Source organism: Notolepis coatsorum (genome assembly GCF_963971535.1).
Source record: "Notolepis coatsorum genome assembly, chromosome: 9".
In the NCBI taxonomy this organism is placed as follows: Eukaryota; Metazoa; Chordata; class Actinopteri; order Aulopiformes; family Paralepididae; genus Notolepis; species Notolepis coatsorum.
Window position 1 is genome coordinate 122,533,281 of NC_140173.1, and position 22,321 is coordinate 122,555,601.

Genomic DNA, 22,321 nt, shown 5'->3' on the forward strand with positions numbered 1-22,321 from the left:
GTATCCATCAAAGGGTTAAATCAAGCATTTTTTAAGTGCTTTAGAGGAAATGTAAAAATATCGTAATATATATTGTGTATCGTGATGGAGCAAAAAAAATATCGTGATATCATTTAGAGGCCATATCGCCCAGCCCTAATTGAGATACAAGATCGGTTTGGGAGAGGGAGGTAAGGGGTTTTAGATTGTGTGTTGTGAAGTTTAGACTTCAGAGAGGGAGAGTAAAGTACAGAAAAAAAGGTACCGTTGGGTACCGGTATCGATTCCCAGGTAAAAAGAAACATTTTCAGGCTTGGTGTCCTGAAAAGACCCGTTTCCTGTCTCTCTGCCCAGGTTGTAAGCAGTGGTGCGAGTTTTCAGAGCTGCTCTGGTAGTACTGTCCACCCACGGTTTCTGGTTCGGGAACACCCTCGCCTTCTTTGTGGGGACGTTACTATCAGCTAAGGTTGCTATGAAGCTAACAACAGTGTCTGCGAACTCGCTGACGTCACTGGCGCTTCCTTGAAACATTCCCCAGTCTACGTCCTCTAGAGCGTCCTGAAGCGTGGCCTCTGATTGGTCGGACCATCTCTTTACCTCACGTAACACGACGGCGTCACGTGATCTCTGTCTGTAAGCAAGAATCAGGAAAATGGAGTCATGATCAGATGTGCTTGTAGCCCCCGCTAATGGTGGAGCCGGTACAGCCTGTAGCCGGCTCTGAACGGGGTGTAGCAGTGGTCGAGCGTGTTTCCTCCCCTGGTGGAGCAGGCGATGTGCTGAAAAAAGGATGGCATCACTTTCTTCAGATTCGCCTGGTTGAAATCGCCGGCTATAATCATTGCTGCGTCCGGGTGTTTAATCTGGTGGATGTTGAGATGCCCCTGTAGCTCCGCCAGGGCCCTGGCGGTGTTCGCTTGGGGAGGGATGTACACCGCAGTCATGATGATCGCGGTAAACTCTCGGGGAATGTGGAACGGGCAACATTGAATGGCCAGATGTTCCAGGTCCGGCGAGCATGAACTGGAGAGTATCTTGATCTCCTTTGGGCTTACCCAGCCGTTGTTGGTAAGGCGACCGACACCCCCGCCGATGCTCTTACTGGAGGCTTCTGTACGGTCCGCTCGGAAGACGGTGAAGGAGTCCGAGGGAGAGACGCTGTGGTCCGGAGTCGCTGGTTTCAACCATGTCTTCGTGAAGCACATGATGTTACAGTCCCTCACCTCTCGCTGGAATCGGACCCTCGCCCGTAAATAGTCCATCTTACCCTCTAGCGAACGTGCATTTGCCAGAAAGATGGATGGGATCGCCGGACGGTAAGCAGATCTTTTCAGCCTTAATCTGATTCCGCTTCTCCTGCCTCTATGTTTTTTCCTGCTGCCGCCGCCTTCGTCTCCGTCCCTGTCCCGCCTGATCTCCGATGGCCAATCTCGGCATAAAGTGACTCTAAACTCCTCTTATTTCTTTTATTTATTTTTTTATCTTTCCCCCCCCTCCTTTTTTTCGATTTTTTTCTCCCATCCCACTGTTAGTCGTTATGCCAATTCCCAACCCCCTTCCTGGTTGTTGCGTACTTCCCCCTACTGTTGGTCCGAGAGGCCGGAGACTGTCACATGCTTTCCTCCAACGCATGTGCAGCCAGCCGGCAGCCAGCCTGGCAGCTCAGATTCTCACTGGGAGAGTGTAACGTGTGGGAGGCCGCACTACCTCTCTCCAGATCCTACCCTCGCTGAGCAGGCGCCCCGACCAAACTGTAGGGGTCCTAAACTCCTCTTTAAGTCCGGAGTTTAGGTCAATAAGTGACTGGCAGTCGTATGACGTCCCCGCCAGTGTTGTTTCCATAAAAAAAGTAGTAAAAATAAACATAATGACTAAAAGTAAGCACAATCGTTGCGGGGCAAAACCAATGGCGACTAACCCGATTTAATGACTTAATGACTATTCGAAAACCAATGCCCATCCCTAATACTGAATGCATCACATCAGCTTGTCAACGTTGTGATCTAGCTAAGTGACATTGTAACGTTGTGACGGTACATCACCACTAATCTTCAGTACAAAATACTGAAGCTGCTCCATAGACTTATACTGGGTCCAACTAGGCAAGCCTTGTCTCGTTTCATCCGTCCTATCATTTTCTCACCAGATAATATCATATGGGACATGTCATTGTAGCTAAGCGACATTTACATCTTATTTCATGTTTTATTTAGTGCCGTCAGGCGATTAAAAAATGTATCTAATTAATTACAGGATTTGTAATTAATTAATCTAATTAATCACATTTTAATCGCATAACCATTTTATGCCTGATATTCTATAATCATATTTCAAATTGCATGTGTCCGGATGGCAGAATTCAGTACTGTATCTACAAAACCTTCTGTTTAATCATCTTTCATCTATTAATTTGCTTAGATTTTTCAGGTCTGGTCAATTTGAGCATGGTGTTATTCACAGTCAAAGATAAAAATCTTTTTATTGATATTCTCATTTGGTTCATTACAATTTACTCAAAATAAAAATTTTTAGCTCCGAAGATGGCAAGTGCTTGTGGATAAAGAAAACAGCAGAAGTGCTGTTTGGAAGTACTTCGGGTTTGAAGTAAACGACGAAGGAAAAGCTAAAGATGCCACGATGCCCATTTGCAAGCGTTGTTAGAGCAGTGCCAACGATACAGCCATTAGCTAACGTTAGCTAGTCGTTCCTCCGTTAGGTTATGCTAGCTAGCTGGCCACCTTTATAATTACTTCATGGAAACGGAGTAACGTTAAGTCGAGTTCATTCATACTACACGACGTATGAACTCGACATAACATTACCCCGTTTCCATGAAGTGTTTAATTAGCAGCAATCTTGTTGAAAATGTAACGTTAATAAATGCTCCAAGCATAGCTCCGGTATCTCTCTCTCATGAAAATTTTTGTAGTTGTTTTAACCAAATAAAAAGCAGCAGCACTATTGCATGTATTTCTTTCTTTAGGAGAGTTTGTTTCACAGTTTTAGCATGATGTTTTATAGATGGCTAGGTTAAACGGGTTTTTGTTTTTAACCCTTTATCTGCCAGGGATTATTCTGATTTTATACCCCTCTCTGCCACCACTGTAAGTCTATGGAGATGTTCCCCTTCTTTGCAGGGCTATAACTTTTTAAATTGTATTGCTAAATTGTAGAGCCATATGGAATCCGCGATCACGGAATCGCGGAATTGAGCAATAAAAATAGAGTCTACTATAAAAAAATTAAAAATAAATTACTTTGCTTTCATGAAATATTGTAAGCCGTCAATTTGAGCCGACCTCATCTTAAATTGCTTTGCTTGTTGTAGTTAACAAAGAGACGCAGAGTTGATTTTGCAAAAATATATACAATTATTATTATTTTCTTTAATAATAAAATTGTATTTTCATATTCGAATCCCATGCCCATCGAACGAAGCTTCGAAGTATTTAAGACAGCCCTATTAAATGGACTGTTATATCTTATTAAATTGTGGACATTTATTCATTCCCACTTATTAGACACTATTTCTGATGGTAAAATGAGCGTACAAAGCAAAATACAGTTCTGAAATATTAAAACGGAAAAAACGGAATTTAAAAAAAAAAAAAATGGAATTTGGAAAAAAATTAAACGGATTTCATATGGCTCTACTAAATTGACATTACTATGGCCCATTCAACATCAAGTATCTATCGTTTAGGATGTAGCAACGTTCTACTTTTTCATTCACATATTCATACTAAAATACGGTCTAAAGTATAAATATGTTTTTATCGTTTTCTGCAGAACATGATTTATAGCCCTAAATACATATATTACATCATCAAATGTAGTTTGATACCGATTGTGTCATATTAAAACTTTCAATTGTGCAAGGTCCTAATCGTCATGCCTCATCATCTGCTGGTGACCGGATGGGGGGGGGTTTATAAGTCCGTGGCCGACGTTAAATAATTCATGTAGTATGGGCGATACATAGATCACAGCAGTTTATATGGATCATAATATTCAAACACGCTAAAACTTACTGCAGCTACCTCTGACCGTTGGGTGGTCAGCGTGGAGCAGAAAGTTCGCGATTATGGGATGTTGATATATGCGATCCATTTTCAGGTTGTATAATAATTAGGGCTGTCAGTTTATCGCGTTAATTAGATTAATTAATTACACAGCAAATTATCGCATTATGAAAATTAACTCAAAATGAATTACAACATTTAAAAAAAAAAAAAATCTCATTCATTCCATAAGAACGTAGAATACACATTTACAGACTTTTTTTTATATGGTCCATTTGCATGTTCTTGGTATCTGATTCTAGGGCCATCTATGGATCTCAGGGAATGTATTCCCAGTGTCAGAAATACTGTGTCCGTTACTAGGCTCCAGTGTATCAAGATGGAGTCCCGCTAACGATAGCGAGTGCCCGGACGAAATATGGGCGAGCACCACTTCCGGCGAGTCACTTCCTGTTTGGGCGATCCACCACCAGATGGCGCTCTTGAACCGTTGGAGAGTTGAGAGCAGATCAACAGGAGATCTCAAGACTCCGTGGGTAAAATATGATTGCCATCACAGATTTTTTAAATATTGATCTCAAAGACGCCTTACGGCGTCATTGGCAGATTACGCATGGCGGAGAATGACGTGGGAACACGTCATTGGCGAATAAAGGGTTAAGAGGGGTTTGATTTAGATTCGATAATTTAGTTATTTTTAAATGTCTGATCTAAAGATAAACAAAGGGTTTTAAAAGTGTTATATTTATCTTCTCTTATAGTACCAGAGAGAAGCTGAGGAGAATCAACCAGCAACAAAACTTTATTGTAAAAATAAAAAAAAATAAAAAGTAATTTAAAAATAAATAAATTAAAACTCATCAAATAAATTGGGTTGCACCTAAATCGGCATGGTCTGTCGGCAACCGGAAACGAAATTTTTTTTCTTTTAGGCCTAAATTCCCAGTCGAATGTATAAAAATGAATTCATACAAAAACATTATTGATATGAGGTGAACTTATTCTTGTCAATCTTTTTGATTTTAGAAAATGTACCTTCTACTGTGACGGATATTTATTATTTATAAAAGAAAAAATTGTAAACATGTTTTGATAAGAACAACTGTTGGCATGTTTTGTACATTAACACATTGGGGACGAAGCACGGATATATCCGGCTTTCGAATCCATGCGTTGTGGACAGAATCACGGAGATATCCGTGGGAAGTTGTTATTGCTTTTATTCCATTTTAATAACCTGTTCAAGGTCGCCGAGCGGCACTGCAGATCTTTCCTACTCTATGAATTCGACAATGTGCAATACCGGCCAGATCCTCTTAGGGGCGATATCGCGCTACTGCAATGTGCCCTGTGGGCGAACGGATTAGTCGCTTTGTTTTCTTTCAATGGAGTTTTCAGTTAGCAGGATTCTGGATCTGCAGCCTGTAGCTTGGCTTACGTTTCGAATCGCAGATTTCACCATGCAATAAGGGGATTTATCATCAGCCAATGGACATATCGATCTACCAGATGGCGATCGATAACGGGGAAATGCTCAGGGGGATCCCACCGGCTCATGGTAAGATCTTTTTCACGTAAATTACAGCCCGATCAGAGCTTGCTATGATACTCAACCAGCCGACCAGCGTATGTGGCTACTTAGACGAACACGGTTATTGGTAATCAATAATAATAAACGACGTCCCCCCCCTTCCATGCATACATGCTTTGGGATCGTCCGGATCATATGCAGTTTGAGTTATTTCTGTAGCATCTGTAAAACGGAAATGCCATTGGATATAACGTTAGCAGCTATTAGCTCTATAACTAGCCTTCCAGAAAATATACTAGCCCAAATCCGCTATAAAGCTTATATTCATGGCGCTATAAAATGAGAACCTATTGATGAATTTTTTTTTCTTTAAGCCATTTTGAAGGGACGGTTTATGCACTCAATTGACAATGAGAATGGACAGATAGCAATACAGATAGCAATACTATAAAGTATAGATTTAGCTGTACAAAAGCCACACGTTTGTTTACAAAAGCTGGTCCTTAACCATTATATTAGACGGGCCCCAGTGGCCGCGAAAGTGTTAATGATGATTTCACCTAATTGTAAGCAAAGGCTTATTTGTTGAAATACATTACTAATCAGGCTCCAATACAACGGTACACTAACGGTCCAGACCAGGGACTTAAGTGTTGGCATGAAACAGACATAAGGACAACAAGCTTCAAACAAACCCCTGCGGTCTGAGATCACTGAACTCACCAAGTGCCTGTTTGGAACCTGTTTGCACAAGCAAAACATTGCCTACGCCCAATACATTCAGCAGCTAGCAAAGACAGGCTGTCTTTGTCCCGACATTTCAAAGAGTCTCGGCTTTGCTGGATACAGAGAGGAGACAAAAAAAAATCTTGGAATGTGGAGCATTTTGCAGATTAAATTCCTTGTGTTTTGAGGACAGACCAAAAAGGTATCAGTAATGAAAATGAGCACTGGCAGTTTCCCTAGCTGTTGTCTGTTCTACACTGCTGGAGGGGAGCAAACATATGCTGAGAACTGTTTCAGTCACAGAGTAGGCTTATCATAGCGGGGGAAAAAGATTATTTTGCAACATGTTACTTTGTTTGGGGGTTTGGCTCATTTCTTTACTCTTTAAGTCTTGAAAATACCTCTTAATTTTGTAGGGATGGGAATTGCTTGACTCGATGAGGAAAATGGAATTGTTCGCTAGGAATTGTGGGATTTAGTGTTTGATGTATGGACGCAGGCGGGGACATGGTTTTTAATCACATGATAGACTACAACTAAGTAGAATAGCGAGGTGCATTGATTCACTTCACATAAATCCTCACACTTCACAGGCAAAATATATTTATTTTCTCACACAGACTATCGCACGGGTGGCATTACAGTAAATTAATTCATTGCACAGATGCCCTGTCTCAGTGGATACCTTAAGTCCCACCCTAACCCGAAAAGAGATGGATTTTTTTTTTTTTTTTAAATGTATTATCGATTTCTGAAGAAGTATCAATTATGGCCCATGAAATATTAAAGGGGACATACATTGCTATTCCTTTCACTATTTGGGCAACTTTACACAATTCCTGTGAGTCTATGGAACACATTTGTATTTCTAATCAAGTACTCTAAAGCAGTGGTTCCCAAACCTCTCCTCGAGACACCCCAGCCGTTCCATGCATTTGTTAAATTCCACCACCAGCACACCTGATTCAACTTAACTAGCCCTTTATTAGGTGAATCAAGGTGTGCTGGTGGTGGAATTTAACAAATACATGGAACGGCTGGGGTGTCTCGAGGAGAGGTTTAAAACAGCATTTTTCCACTTCAAGATTTCAAGCTGTTTTGGGCTGGGCTCCGCCCATAAGCGCTTTGAGTGACAGTCACCCACAGTCTGCACTGGCAGACCGAGAGAGATAGAGGAGGGGGGATACCAATACATTTTGCCGCGGGGGGCATAATCCCACGGGACAATGCATTGGTAACTTGTTTTAAATGACAATATATACCCCTGTGAATGTTATTGCACGGATCGGAATACAGGCGCGTGTGTGGGAGCGTGTGCAACGATATTTTGACAGTGATATGCAAGTGGAGAAGCTCCATCTCTCCTCCCCCCCCCCCCCCACACAAACACAATGGAAGTTGTGTGTAAATGCTTATGTCTCTCTCTCTCCCTCCCTCTCGTTCTCTGCTGTCTGTCGGCACCCGCGCACGTCAACGCCTTTGAGGAAGTAATTCCACTCGCTCTGTTGTTGAGCGAATTGTTGATTGTGGGCGGCCGGTGCCTTACTCACATCAGCAAAACAGTCAAATCAGAATGGCTTAGTTGAGTGAGGGAGGATCTCGTGAACTCGATGAGTCAAAATGAGAATTAGAGACACAGACCCCATTGATCTAAACCCCCATTGCTAGGAATTGGAAACAATGCTAAACACTGGAAAAGGCCATTTATAAGACACGGGACCTTTAAAGCTGGGTTACAGAATGACTTTTCAGGCCACTTTGTTATTTCAGTGCTATATATATATACATGGCCGCCTAGTTATAGTTGAAAGTGGGGGTGCAAGATTTTTTTTTTTTTATATATTTTTTGACAGGCAAGGTGTGGTTTGGAGGGGGTCCGGCACGACCCCCTCCATGGCAGATTTTTTTTTAAATTTAATGAACCTGTACGTGCAATTTCCTGCAATATAGAGCCACCACTAGACCCCTGGCCCTTCTATCCTCTTTGTTTTACTGTGTCCTACCAGTTTTTATTACTTTCATTGGTTTATTATGTTTTTAATCCTATATCTTGCACCATACTGTTTGTTTTTGTTGCTTTCATTGCTTTGCTATGTTTTTTTTCTTTTTAATCTTATACCTTGCCTCACACTAATTTGTTTTTATCAACTTGCTTGTGAAGCACTTTGGTGTCAGCTGCCGCTGCCTGGAAATGTGCTATACAAATAAAACTGACTTGACTTGAATCTTGACCAATAAAGCTGCTCTTTTCACTATAAAACTCAGTTTATATTGCAGTATGATAGCCAATTACTATAATAATAATATATTAATATATATATATACTGTATATACACTGTATATTGATTTTTTGCTCATTAATTTTTATTAAATCAATCTCCTTTCAAATAGGCCAAGTTTTAATAAGAAAGAGAAAAAAGATATATTTCCATTACCTGTAAATCTTGTGTCTCTTTCTATCCTTCTCTGCCTCCTCCCTGAGTCTGCAGTGCACAATCATGACATCGATCTCAAAAAAAAAAAAAAAAAAAAAAGGTAAAAAAAAAAAAAAAAAATGGAGGCCCCTCGTCACTATAGGCCCACAGGCCGCGGCCGTCGTTAATCCGGCCCTGCTCGTCTGCCATATAGATAGCGTTAACGTTTGCAAATAAAGTCAACGTCATCCAGCTCACACCACATATCTAGATAACGTTAGCTAGCGGCTAGCACTAAAGCTAACGCCAACCAGAGAGGGAAACGTTATTATTTATTCGAGGAAACCGTATGACCAGATCGCAATTCGGGACCGTGAAACACTTTTATTGTATTGCGTGGTAGAACCGTAGAAGTTCTACTACCACTCAATAGTAACTTATGTCTAACATAATCCTTTTATTTGAACAACTTACTGGAAAAGCCTGCCTGCCTGCCTGCCACCAATATTATGACACACGCTTTGATATTTACACTCAGCCTACCTGCAGCCAGACTGCAGCGCTGTGAGCCAAGGTCTACGCGCTGGAGATGGGAGGCACTGGATCAAACCATAATGGGGCAGGGGGGGGGGGGGTTCGCAATCTTTGGAAACTTAAAAACTTGTTATTAAGTGTCATTGCGTATTATTAATTTGATTGAAATTACGTAGTTATGATTAGATAATATTTATATATTGGGGGGGGGATATATCAATGATCAAAAAGTGAGGGAGCAAAGAGACAAGCTTGCTCCCCCAAGTTCAATACTGGTAGAGCACCCGCTTCGTCTGCTCAATTACGTAGGCGCCTATGTATATATATATATATATATGCTATTAGCACTCAATGGCAGATGGATGATGTTTTCTGGATCCTACTACTGTAGGGCTGTCAACAAATATTCTACAGGTATATTCCATCAATGCACTGCATGAAGGACAGGAGTCAGCACCAGGGTTTCCGTTAGAAAAAATTGTTGCCGGTCTCAGGGTCCGGTAGATTTAAATCTACCGGTCAAATGAGAGAAATTCCGGTGAGAGTTTATTGAGCTTAAAAATAATTGACATCCTCAAGGCATGTAGATTTAATATTTTAACTTAAAATATTAAAGGCTACTTTTGCATATACAATCATTATATTCCAAATAAAATAAGTCCCGAGACTCCGTGCTGCTGCCGACTTTAAATCAAATAGGTGTCTGTGGGCAGTCGCCCGACATTAATAAACAGCAGTCTGTTATAATCAAATTTTTATGAGCTAACGAATTCCGTTATATTGGACATTTGTATTAATTATATCAAGCGAAGAACTGAGAAATTTGGCAGAGAGAGACGGCAACATTATCGTGGGTTTGCGTGATGACTCTCTCCACCTCGCAACGACTTATTTGCAAAGAGTATGGCGCTGCAGACCAGCAGATTCAGCTGTTTTAAGGCTCTATCTGGGGACCGCTCAACAGCGCCCCCCCACCCAACAGCTGAATTGCCAATGGCTGAATTGGAGTACTGCACTTTGCCGGTACAGATGGGTGGGTTATGGTGGTTTCTGCGGCTCTGCAGCTGCATGCAGTCGCAAATCTAGCAGCAGCCAGCTCGCGCTGACAACAGCAGTGTCATTATTATACCTGCTTGGTGAAGCAACGATGAAACAAATGTAATTGTAACTGAGGGGTACAATTCCCTGACTGTATTGAATAAGTATGGTATCATTAAACCACTACTGAGTTATGTACATTACTACTGGCCATACAGTACACATGTATATGCAGGAACCGAAACTAAAGCCTGCCGCCCGCCAGGGGCGGTCTGTTTTTACCTTTGGCGCATGACACTTAGAGGGCTGCTCGCCGTGTGGCATGTAGACGTGTAGTTCATAAGCAGGCCCCTAAAAATATTTGTATGCGAACGGTAAAAATCAATTACGCGCACGCTGTGCGAATACAGATTATAGCCTCTCTCGTCTTTTTTTTCCTCCGCTGCGAGATCGTTAAAAAACTACAAGTCCCACATTGCACTCAAGCCAACGGTCCAATCACAGTAGAGTGAAGTGACTGGTTTCATGGGAAATAAAGCAAATGACCAATCGGAAGCTCTCATTTTTCTTGTTTACTTCCTGAAACTCCGCGATCAGGGCTCTCGTTTTCCGAGACACCAACTTATTATAGTCTCTCTTACCAATAGCAATAGATTTTAGAACACCTAGATTTATCGATAGCAATAGTAATATAACGTTAATGCAACAAAACGAATGCCTTGCTTTGTTAATCATAACGTTGATGCAGTAGCGTATGTCGGTGTGTTGGCTGTAACGGACATGACAAGAACATAACGTGTACACATTAAAATTGCGATAATCTATTCTAACATTTTCAAATCGATGCAGTTAAATTTCCCCCTTAGGATCGATGCATTGTTACACCCCTACACCAAAGTCACTGGCCCACTGTGTATCTGTGTGTATAATAACTTGGCTAGCGTTATCAACAGCTGAGGTGGGCAATGGGTCCAGCTGCAGCACCGGAGTGCAAGCGATGTGATGTAATTGGCAGACTCGACTGTCAATCAATGGTCTACCTGACACGCAAACTCAAACAATGTTTCTGTACTGGAGGTGTGATTGATTGATTGATTGAAAACTTTATTAACAGATTGCATAATGGGTACAATACAGTACAGCTCAATACACACAATTGTTAAGGGGATGCAGACCAGAGAAAGACTTTCGTCTTGTTTACATCAGGGTCCCCCATTTCAATTAATCAGGAAAGTGTACAGTAGGAAAGTGTACAGTATTTCAATAGGCAACCCTGAAAGGATTATTTTTCTAGAAGAGCAACACAGCCAAAACAGACAGTGGAGCTGTTTGCAGATAGCAAGCATTTTGACTTATTGCGTGGTGGCGATGTCTCGCAGATAATACAACTACAAGTATGATTATATAATATATATTTTATTTAAAAAAAAAATTTATATATAAAATATATATATATTTTTTTTTAATCAAAACAATTTTGGCAGGTAAGAAATATGCTTGGCGGGTAGACTCTTCCCATCTACCCGCCACTGGCCGGTGAGTCAAAAAGTTAATTTCGCTCCCTGTGTATATGTGATGAACACCCACACAATAACACGGCTTAACAAAGAAAGTCCTGTTTGTAATATTTATTAGAAGAGCATCAATATTATCTTACATTATTGAGAATTAGAGTTGCGCTTGTAAGGCGAAGAATGTGCATGAATAGGTCAAGAGCGTAAGTCCATGAGCATATTACGAAGGGGGTAATTAATACCACCTGTAGCATAAGAATTATATAAGGTACACTTGTAGGTCAGCTGGAGATACTAGGGGGGTTCCCTCCGGTTGTAAGCCAGCAGGGGAGAGGATTTGTCGGTAGCAAAAGTCTGGATCAACGAGGAATAAAGAGACTCCAGGTACAGGAGACGGTGCAATAATCCCTTGATCCGTAGACAAAGCAACAGCTATTCTCCGGTATGCACTGCAGCATGGATGAAAGCTAGCCAGCCTCAGAGTCCTAGAGGCGGGCTCGACGGGGCTCCTCACAGGGTAAATCCCACACGGTAGTGGGGGTAGACGATTCTCTGCTCCAGCAGCCACAGGACCAAAGCAATATAATCCAGCCGAAAAGGGCTCTGTAGTCGTCGGTGTAGGTTATCCAGTGTACATATCCACACGGTTCTCGTCTAGGGCTCCTCGGATGGCGGCACAAGGTTAGGCCGCCCAGCCTGGATAAGCACACTAGCTCGGTACGATGAAACGTTGGTAATGCTGGTCACTGTAGAACGGTAGCCGCACGATACACTATACATAATAGACTATTACTTAATAATAGAATAGGTCGAACTCGACGATACAGCGTTAAACTCTGACACTTCAGCTATCAATTCGCACGCGGTCTCAAGGCTCTATTTCGGGGCAAAACGGGCCCACTTCACAGCACGTTGTATCGTGGTGAAGGCTTCAACTTGTTACTAAGATTACTGCTGTATCCACCTGCGCCGTATTTATACGTAAGGTGAATAATCTAGTACCAGCCTTATTTCTGTCTCGTATTACTGCGCAAACCTGGGCATGTTGAGACATGTCTTAGCGGTGACTTTGAACTAGACATTGGGGGTATGGCCGTGGCGCCTAGGGGGTCGCTGTCCAATAGGAGAACGAATATTATGGTCTGGCCTGTACTAGGTAAAGGGATATTCCGCGTATATGTACAAAGAATATACAAGGGATATCAGACGATATACAAATACTATACAATATATCTCAAGTAATAAATATATATATTCGGTTTAATCTGACCCTTTGTAACAGTAATGATTGTTTCGTTCATCGCATAGGCTATTTAATTTTAGCCTATTTTAATACAATTCAAATAATCAAATTGTGCTTAGAGGGAATTATTTTCACCGGACATTAAGATCGGAGAGATTAAATATGTCGGACTTCAACAGATTTAGCCGGTCAAATACCGGTAATTACCGGCTAACGGAAACGCTGCCTGGCATGTCATCCTTCATGTCCTCCTGGCATGTCATCCTTCATGTCCTCCTGGTATGTCATCCTTCATGTCCTCCTGGCATGTCCTCCTTCATGTCCTCCTTCATGTCCTCCTTCCCAGTTCGGAAGTCATAGAACACATCATCCATTCAAGTTTTGGACAGAACTTCGGAAATAACAATATATTATGGACACGTTCAAATAACTTATCTAAAAAATAAAGCCAATAATGAATGAACCTTTAAGAATTTGTGTGCAAGTATGTGTATAGGCACACCCCCAACTTGGCAACTCGGGTATCCCAGAATAATCTGAAATGTCCACCTTGCTGGGTCGCTCATATGTAGGGTTGGGCACCGAGAACCGGTTCTAATAGGAACCGGTTCTGGAACCGGAAGAACATATTTGCATTTCGATTCTTGAAAAAAAAAATGTACTTTGTTAATTAATACCCTAGTTACAGTAAAGCAACCAAATTAAACTGTATCAAGTCAACTGACAATGTGAATAGCATGAAAACAATTTTAAGATACAAAAAAATAATAAAAAATCTCCTGCGAAATAAGCTGTGACCTGTACCTCAAAGAATCGGAATCGAGAATCGTTTAGAACAGAAATCGAAATGGAGAATCGGAACCGGAATCGTTCAAATCCAAACGATGCTCAACCCTACTCATATGTGCTCCGGTCGTATTTACAATATTTCTGACATGACAGGTGCAAGTGGCTTCGGTAGAACACTCTGGAGAGAAGCACAGAACGGCACAACAACCCCCATGCTAGCAGGTGCTACCTGCTAATGAAGAAACCACCTGTGGATTCAGGAACCACTGATTAGCACGTTAGGCTGCAGTCGCAGACCCAAAGGAGTGAGGAGGAGAACACCACCACACTACCTGCAACAGAGACACCAAGTAAGTATATCTATATGGGAGACTGAGGAAGATTAGGTCACCAGGGAGTAGTAAGCTTGTGCCACAACATGCGTTCTCTCCTACATCCAAACTGCAGCTTATACTACTACTATACAACAGCCTAGCAACGTCATTTATTAGCCTAATTCCTATAGCAATGACAGCATTGTTGGGTCATTAAGCACACATTTTCTCAAATTGGTGTGGTAGGAACTAGGAAGAGTGAATAGAACAGATGATCTTGCTTCTTATAAAACACCGTTTGCACCTTTGCAACTGATCCATGAAACCCAGCAACAAGGTCTGACTGAAGTGTCTCCTTACTAACATAACACTCATGTGTTTTGACAACCAATACACAGCAGTTGGCCATGGTTGCCACTTGCCAACTTGCCATTGAATGGTTAATCATCACCCGTTAGGACGTTTCATATCAATTCCCTGTTTGCTGACCAATAAGCCTATCTATCTGATCTAATATTGTGAAATTGCGCTATTTGAATTTTCACAATGATATAGCAGTGTTGCAGTTAAAAAAAAATTTAAAGACTTACAATTCTGAGTGCATGTTATCATGTGGTTTCACTTTCAGACTTGCACATAAACACCCTATTACTGCATTGTAAAATTGTTGTGAAGTGATAGTCTAGGCTTAGTCCAGTTCTACAAACCACCTAAATTTAGCATGTGGCCATTTCACCATTTCATGAACTAGGCCAAAACATGCAAAAATTAGGACAGGAGCTTGTTTATAGCCTCCTTTGTGCTCTAGTGTTAGGTCGACTACTACCAATATGGCTGGCTCCCTTCAATGAAGATGCTCTACCTTGATCAGCCAAACCAAACACCCTGAGAAACGCCGGTGACAAGAAAGGAATGTGAGAAAAGGTCACAGTTCATTCTGAACAAGTCAGGACAGGGGGGCTGCTGTACTCAGGTGTGCGTGTGTGAGGTAATGGAAAGATAGTAGAGAAAGACAAGAACAAAAGTAGGCCTAGACAGGGGAAGCCTGTAAAACTGGAAATTACTTATCCGATGATTTTTGGCCAACTGACATTTTCTTTCCTATCTCTCCATCAAAAATGATAAATACGTTGAGTAGCAGCCACGTCTGCCATCTTTTCTTCTTTGCAACCAGATTGTGCAACACCTGTAACTGCCTCCTCTCGAAGTCTTGCCTACTGCGAAGGGCTGCAGTTGGACTAATGGACTCTTTTGCTCTCAGGTCGATTGAGAATGAAGGTGGTGACATTTCTGACACTAGGCGTGTTCGAGATTGATTTCGGCTCGCCACGAGAGTAGCCGAGTGAAGCCAGGGGAGGAGTCAGAACGTCAGACACTTCAGATTGGACAACAGCCTCTCGCCTAGTCTCGCATGGCAGATACGCGTTCACGTTACCACACACACACACCTGTCCAGCTCATTATAATGCGATGGCCATGTACAAAATTAGATCAGATTCAAATGTACAGCACACCATATACCTGCTATAGTGGAATATACTATTCATATACCATAATGTATACCATCTTGTTGCACGCTCCTGACCACCGCAGCGCGCACGCACAACACACTGCTGAATCATTCTGTTTTGCATCAATATATATATATATACAGTATATATTGAGGCAAAACAGATGACGTGTGTGTATGTGTGTGCGCGGGATACAGTATCTGCTCAGCTGCTGCATCGTTAATAAACTATAGATTTATATGGAATTCGTTAATCTATCTAGCGATTGGGTTAACTGAGAGCAGACATCTTATACTGTACATAGAGCGGTAATGCTCAGATTGCTCATTGAGTCATGACTATAAATGCAAAACGTAATTGTCGTATTTATTATCATTATAATAATTTAATTCCAATGATAGAAACAGTCCGTCTGTAGAATCGACTTGAAGAAGCAATCACCATTTGTTCAGGGGGGTTGATAAATTGTTATTTTGATATAAACTCCATTGGAGAGATGATTAAGACAGCATTCATTACTCTGATAAAAATAATTTAGTGTCTGACAGCTTGAAGTTTATCATGATGATAACGCATAACGTTATTTGAGGAAGCTCTTGGTACCCAAACTCCTGTATCCAATAATAAATATATCTGATAGACGGGTAGACGGGACCCGTACTGTAATAAAGTTATCAATCAAACGTCTCATAACTTCCTCTTGTGGGCGTGGCTGGTGGTGACAACCAGGTGACAACTTTTCTGAGCCAATAGGCGCTTTGCGCAACGATAGCAAGTCGTTCCCCATCATGGATTTGCGTAGAGCAGTCGGGTTGAGAGGTACTGTGGAGCCTCGCTCTGAAGGCTGTGCGTGGCTCGCCTCCGCGAGAGTTCCTCGCCTCGCCTCGTCAGATTTCCAGAGCAAGTCGGACAACATTTTAACCGGCATGCAACGCGCTTGGCAAGGCCATAGTAAAACCTGCGCAGATCTGCGTCCGCCTCGCCAATCTCGAACATGCCTATTAACTGGACAATGCTTGCTCTCCCTTGAGTAATGTTGAGTGGCAGACTGAGGCACTGCTTGCAAGTAACCTTCCCTGGTTGGTCAGTTTTACAAAAGCAATCCAGTGTTAGTGTGTTTCCTAGTGTGTTACAGCATCTCGTGCCACTCAACAAAACTGCTAACATTATCGATAGCCAATGAAAATCTGTTATGCAAGAATAGCAGGTCTGATAAATGTTGCTTTCGCGTTTCACTTTAGACCAGGGCCCTATTCCCCGTACCTGGTTCAACTAAGTCGATCAAGAGTCCCATTATCCAGATTCAATTAACCCGATGTTTGAAGCCGGGATTTTCCTGTTCCTCGAAGGTGGATTCAGTCTCGTTAACTCGAACCAGACTTGAGACCCAGGATAAGTGCGCGCGGCCGCTTCAGTTGAAAAGCCAGCACGTATCGATAGCAGAGATCCTGATTTTCTAACGGCATTGATTGATTAATTGATTTAAAACTTTATTAACAGATTGCAGTACGGCTCAATAGCCTCGCCGACAAGTTAAATGCATAATCTATAGGCTAATTTTAAATCCCTCATTACCCCAATCAATCAGATTATATTTCTTTAAACTTGCCTGCTGGCAGTAGGTTTATGGATTGAATAATCAAATGAGATCTTGCTAGCGAAAACAATTAGTTCAACTGTTATACAGAATAAGGATACGGCTCTCTTACCCATTGATTGATGTATGGTGGATCGTTTACTTATCTGCACTGTGGTGTGACGGTTTGTGGTTTTGACTTTCACGCAGACGGCCCGGGTTCGAATCCCACTTCTCCTAGTCTTTTCCTTCTTTTTGCAATGTAGGAATAATTCAATTTGGTGCACGTTGAGAGCTATATAAAGAATGACATCCTCAATGCATGTAGATTTATAATATTTTAACTTAAAACTAGGCTACTTTTGCGTATAATCATTAATATTATATTCCAAAAGAATTATATTGGAAACGCAGGGTTTCGAACACCGGTCGCCCGGTTGCCAGGATTGAGCACTACCGCTGCGCCACTGTGCCAGACGGGATATATTCATTGTTTATCCATTAATGGACGAGAGACCCGTGTTTAGAATATTTTTCTTTTGAATGAAGTTTTATCTCTTTATTCTCAAATGCATTAATGTGACGTCAACGGCTCATTCAATTTCTCAAATCCGTCAAACAGCGCATCTCAGACATTTTAATCCCAGTTACAATATCACACAAAAACCACAATCCACGCATAGACACTTCAATTTTATGCTTGAATGAAACACAATCCGGGCGCTCCGTTAAGCAAATCTACAGCGGAGAATATATGAAACTAATCAGAGCCAAACGGCCGATATTTTTAAAAATATCCCTGCGGGATTCACATTTGCAATGCGCCGTTATTAAAATAACCACATGCAGCGTGTATCGCGACTCCGAGCGCCGTATATGACGTGCATTATTTTATTTAGGACAAAGTAAATCTATAGGCTCAATATGATTTATTATCAGCATTTAGTTCTATTATTATACATTTCAAAAGCCCCCTCTAGGAAAATGAAGCACAGAAACATAATTCAGAATGGTATAAATGGGATCTCTAGACTGTGAGAATCATTTCAGGAAGCGAGCTGTCATTTATTTGCGGGGGCGTGGCCATGGTTCATCCGGCTAACTGAAGTTAACCCTGCTCTCGACCAGGCTCAAACTTTTTGATCTGTTGTCATGGTGATTTGGACAATCGAGCGTCGGGGAATGGAAAGGTCCGGCTTAAGTCAGGCTAGACTGGAAATTATCCGGCTAACTCAGTTATCCAGGTACGGGGAACGGGGCCCAGGTGGGAAAATAATCAAAACATATAAAAAATTAAAAAAGTATGCATTTTTTTTATCATGATTTTAGGTCAGAAAAACCGGAAATCCGGTTAAAAACTGAAAAATCACATCCCTGACAAAGGCAGGCTGCAGCGTGGTGTCATGCAGTCTGCCATCTCTCTAGGACCTGTACGCCTCCAGAACCCTGAAGCATGCAGGTAAGATTGTGCCCGACCCCTACCACCCCGGTCACAACCTGTTTGAGACACTCCCTCTGGCAGGAGGCTGCGGTTCATCAGGGCCAAAACATCACGCCACAAGAACAGTTTCTTCCCCTCTGCAGTGAGCCTCATCAACAAGGCTCGGGACCCTCACTGACACCCCCCACTGTGTTACATTAACACACCTCTACTGGACTATATACTTGCCCACCGCATTGTTACTCAGTCTAATTAGTGTATATAATTGACCACATCTGCCCAGTTGTCAGGCCTATTCCCATTTTATTTATAATTGTTGTACTATATTCTATTGTGCTATATTTAATTTAGTTTATACATCACATCATTTTATTCAACCTCTTATTTACAGTTGTACAGCCCTGGCCTATAATTTATTTCATAATTATATTCTATTGTGCTTAACTTAGCTCATATTTCATTTTACTCCACCTCTTTATTGTATTATCTGTCTGTTAATGTCTGTCTGCTAATGTCACACTGATAAACTCCAAAGTAAATTCCTTGTATGTGAAAACTACTTGGCAATAAAGACCTTTCTGATTATGATATAAAATAAAATCTAACCTTACTGTCATGCACTTGTCCTAATAAACTAACCTACACTGTAACACGCAACACTTTGATGAACATTGTTACTCAGCTGATAGAGTTGTACCCTTCTTGCTGTCTTGTCGTACAGAACTTGTAAGTCGCTTTGGATAAAAGCGTCAGCTAAATGACTAAATGTAAATGAGTAAGAAAAGGAAAAGAAAACATCAAAACCACATTTGTTGCTCAACAGAAGCCTTTCAGGCTTCCTGAAATACACAAAGTAGGCTACATTAACAGCTACTAGCCTAAATTTATAAAAAGGTGGTTGCAGGCCACAGGAAACTGGGGCACCATGTGATTGGCAGTAGTTGCTTCTAATTATGGGAGAAAGAACCAGACTGTAGTCAATCCATCGTGTCCTTCGAGGGCAGAGCTAGGAAGGAATTCTTACAATCAATCGTATTGCTGCAGTGTCATTGTAATAAAAAAGGTGGCAGAACAAACAGCAACTAATATTGTAAGTCAACAGGGCAATGTAAACACTAAAAAGTAAAATTATACTGAGTGCAGCCAACAACAGTGAAGATGATTTCATCCCTTTACCAGTCACATGTCCAGGACCAGAGGAAGTTGATAGAGTTGTGCCTATGTGTTGGGCTGGTTGACAGGTGGGACAGTTGTCAGAGGCTGAATCCCAACTACGCCTACAGCAAATTCATTGTTTCTGCAAGCGCAAAAAACACAGACTTGTCTTGTCAGATGAGCCCGTTTGCTTGTTCATAGTCTGACATGCTTGGTATTGGCAATGAGGCTTGCTCTGCAAACTGGACTGAAACCGCTGACAACAATGAAACCTATTCACTGGCATTAACATTTTGCCCCCTGACACTCTTCGCTGTCACACTATCTGTGTCAGCACAAGTTATTTCCTCCATACCTTAACCACAGAACAATGAGAACATATCCCAGTTTATTGGGACAGCCGTCTTGTGTGCATTGTTTAACCATAAGCTGTCTTCTGCCAACCTGCATGCGTAACTCGGTTAACCCGTTCACTGCCACACGACAGAAGGTTAACCCTTTACTATCACACAACCGCCTTCGGTTGTGTGATAGTAAAGGGTTAACCTTCTGTCGTGTGGCAGTGAAAGGGTTAACCGGCTGTCGTGTCGCAGTGAAAGGGTTAACCTTCTGTGTATTGTCGCAGTGAAAGGGTTAACCGTCCAGATTTGAGTGGTGTGGCCTTGGCTATTGTATTAGTTTCCATATGGCATGTCTTGCTGACCACTGGATGACCATTATCTTTTTGAGGATTGCTTTTCCCTCGTAAAAGCGTATATGGACAATTTAAATAGATCCCATGGCAAGCAGTAGATTGGTCACAGGCCTCTAGTAACCTACAGTAAGACATTATATAAGTCAGGTATTATTGAGAGTAAGTATTGAGAGGCGTGGGATAAGTCAGGAAGGAATCAGTTGGGAACAACAGAGCCATTTATTAACCAACTCTGGCACTGCTACTCTGGTTGGGAATTGTTGCCCGTTTGTGATACACTGCAGGTGTAGGCACACCTGTTTTTTTTTAGAGATAAATAGATAGGTGCATTGAGTGAAATATAGGCTATGCTTACCAAGTATGACACAGCAGAAGACGGGTGTAGTTTGCTCGTGATAAAATAAAGGTAACATACGTAACGGTATTTAGTTGCCATCACGGCCTCAGCAGCCGTTCTATGGTGTGTGGCTTAAGAGCTTATAGCCTGCCTGGCTAAAAATAGACAGGCAAGTTGGCGTCTACAACTCTTTAAGCTTTTAACGCGAGCTAGTAGCTTCTTGGGGACGCGTCAGATAGCAATACAAATATTGCGATTCGCAAGACTGATATTATATAGAGTTACTTAACGTAATAGACAGACTGATAATGTCACACAAGGTCCAGTGCTAGCTAACAGCTACAGTAACATTAGCTAGATGTCGGTGGTCTTTGGAACGGTGTACTGTAGCAGCACGTAGCAAAGCTGCCTGCCAGTCAGATTGAATCAGGGTTCGTTTCAGGGGTTCAAGGCTAGTTTAACATGTCTCAACAAATGCGCATGTTTGTATTAATTAATGGTTGTGCCATTATTGCTATCAAATGTAATGATTGTGAAATATTTCTGCAATGAGTTGTATGTGTATGTATCAAGCATCCTTGACTTCCAGGGACAACGATGTAAATAAAATAAGTCATTGGCTTTTTCGTTCCTATCCTTGACAAAAGCAAATATGTGATGTAATGATCTGTATATGTGTTGTTGTCTAAATAAATACCTACCTACCTAGGTGTTATTATTAACCGTTAGCTAGTCAACAGATACAAATATATATATATATATATATATATTAGCCGCAATCGCCAACATGTCAAACCGCGCTAGCTGACGAAAAGAGGAGACCCTTCACTTTGTTTGTAGCGCGCGCAACCATGCAGCCAAACGTTGTTTATTTCGGCATGATGATGATAGCTAGTGGAGTTGACACTTACCGCATAAAACACAACATCACATCACGGCGACTTGTAGCTCACACACACACGGAATGTGGTGGTGATGACGACGACGAGTCAGCTGTGCTTTTTTCGACCCGAGATGAAAATCTTCTATCACATGTCGAGATAATACAGACAAAACGGTTTCGCTGCCAAATGACCACACTGCTCAAATGTTAGTATACAACGTGTCCCTCTGGTTACTGTTAGTCGGTGCGGTGGGTGTTTTCATGGGTAGGCGTGTTGGTGACTTTATCACTGGTGGTGGGCGGGGGGGTGGAGGTGTGCGTGTGTGTGGGGAGGGGGTGGTGGAGGTGTGTGTGTGGGGGGGTTCCCACTTCCCAGCACTCACAGCGCCATATGTAGCGATACGCGAAAAGTGGAGTAGATCTGCAGAGCCGCAAGCCCAACGTCTGGGCGGGGCTTCGGGGCTTGTACTCGGTTTGAGGCGGGACTTCGGGGCTTGTACTCGGTTTGACTGCGTGGGCGGGGCGTCGGGGCTTGTACCATGTCTTGTTTCCTGTGAAACCAGGAAGTAGTCAGTTTGTGCTGTTTATTTTTAACCCTAACCCTAACCTTAACCTTAACC

General features: G+C 41.9%; 1 protein-coding gene across 1 annotated transcript in view; it reads right to left on the reverse strand.

The window, feature by feature from the left end:
• sgms1a (sphingomyelin synthase 1a) overlaps positions 1-21,925 on the reverse strand; it is a 77,046-nt gene extending 55,121 nt beyond the window's left edge. Inside the window, exon 1 of the mRNA XM_084322252.1 lies at positions 21,730-21,925. The gene's annotated coding sequence lies outside the window, so the exon portion shown is untranslated. The remainder of the gene's footprint in view (positions 1-21,729) is intronic.
• Positions 21,926-22,321: the final 396 nt, after the last annotated feature.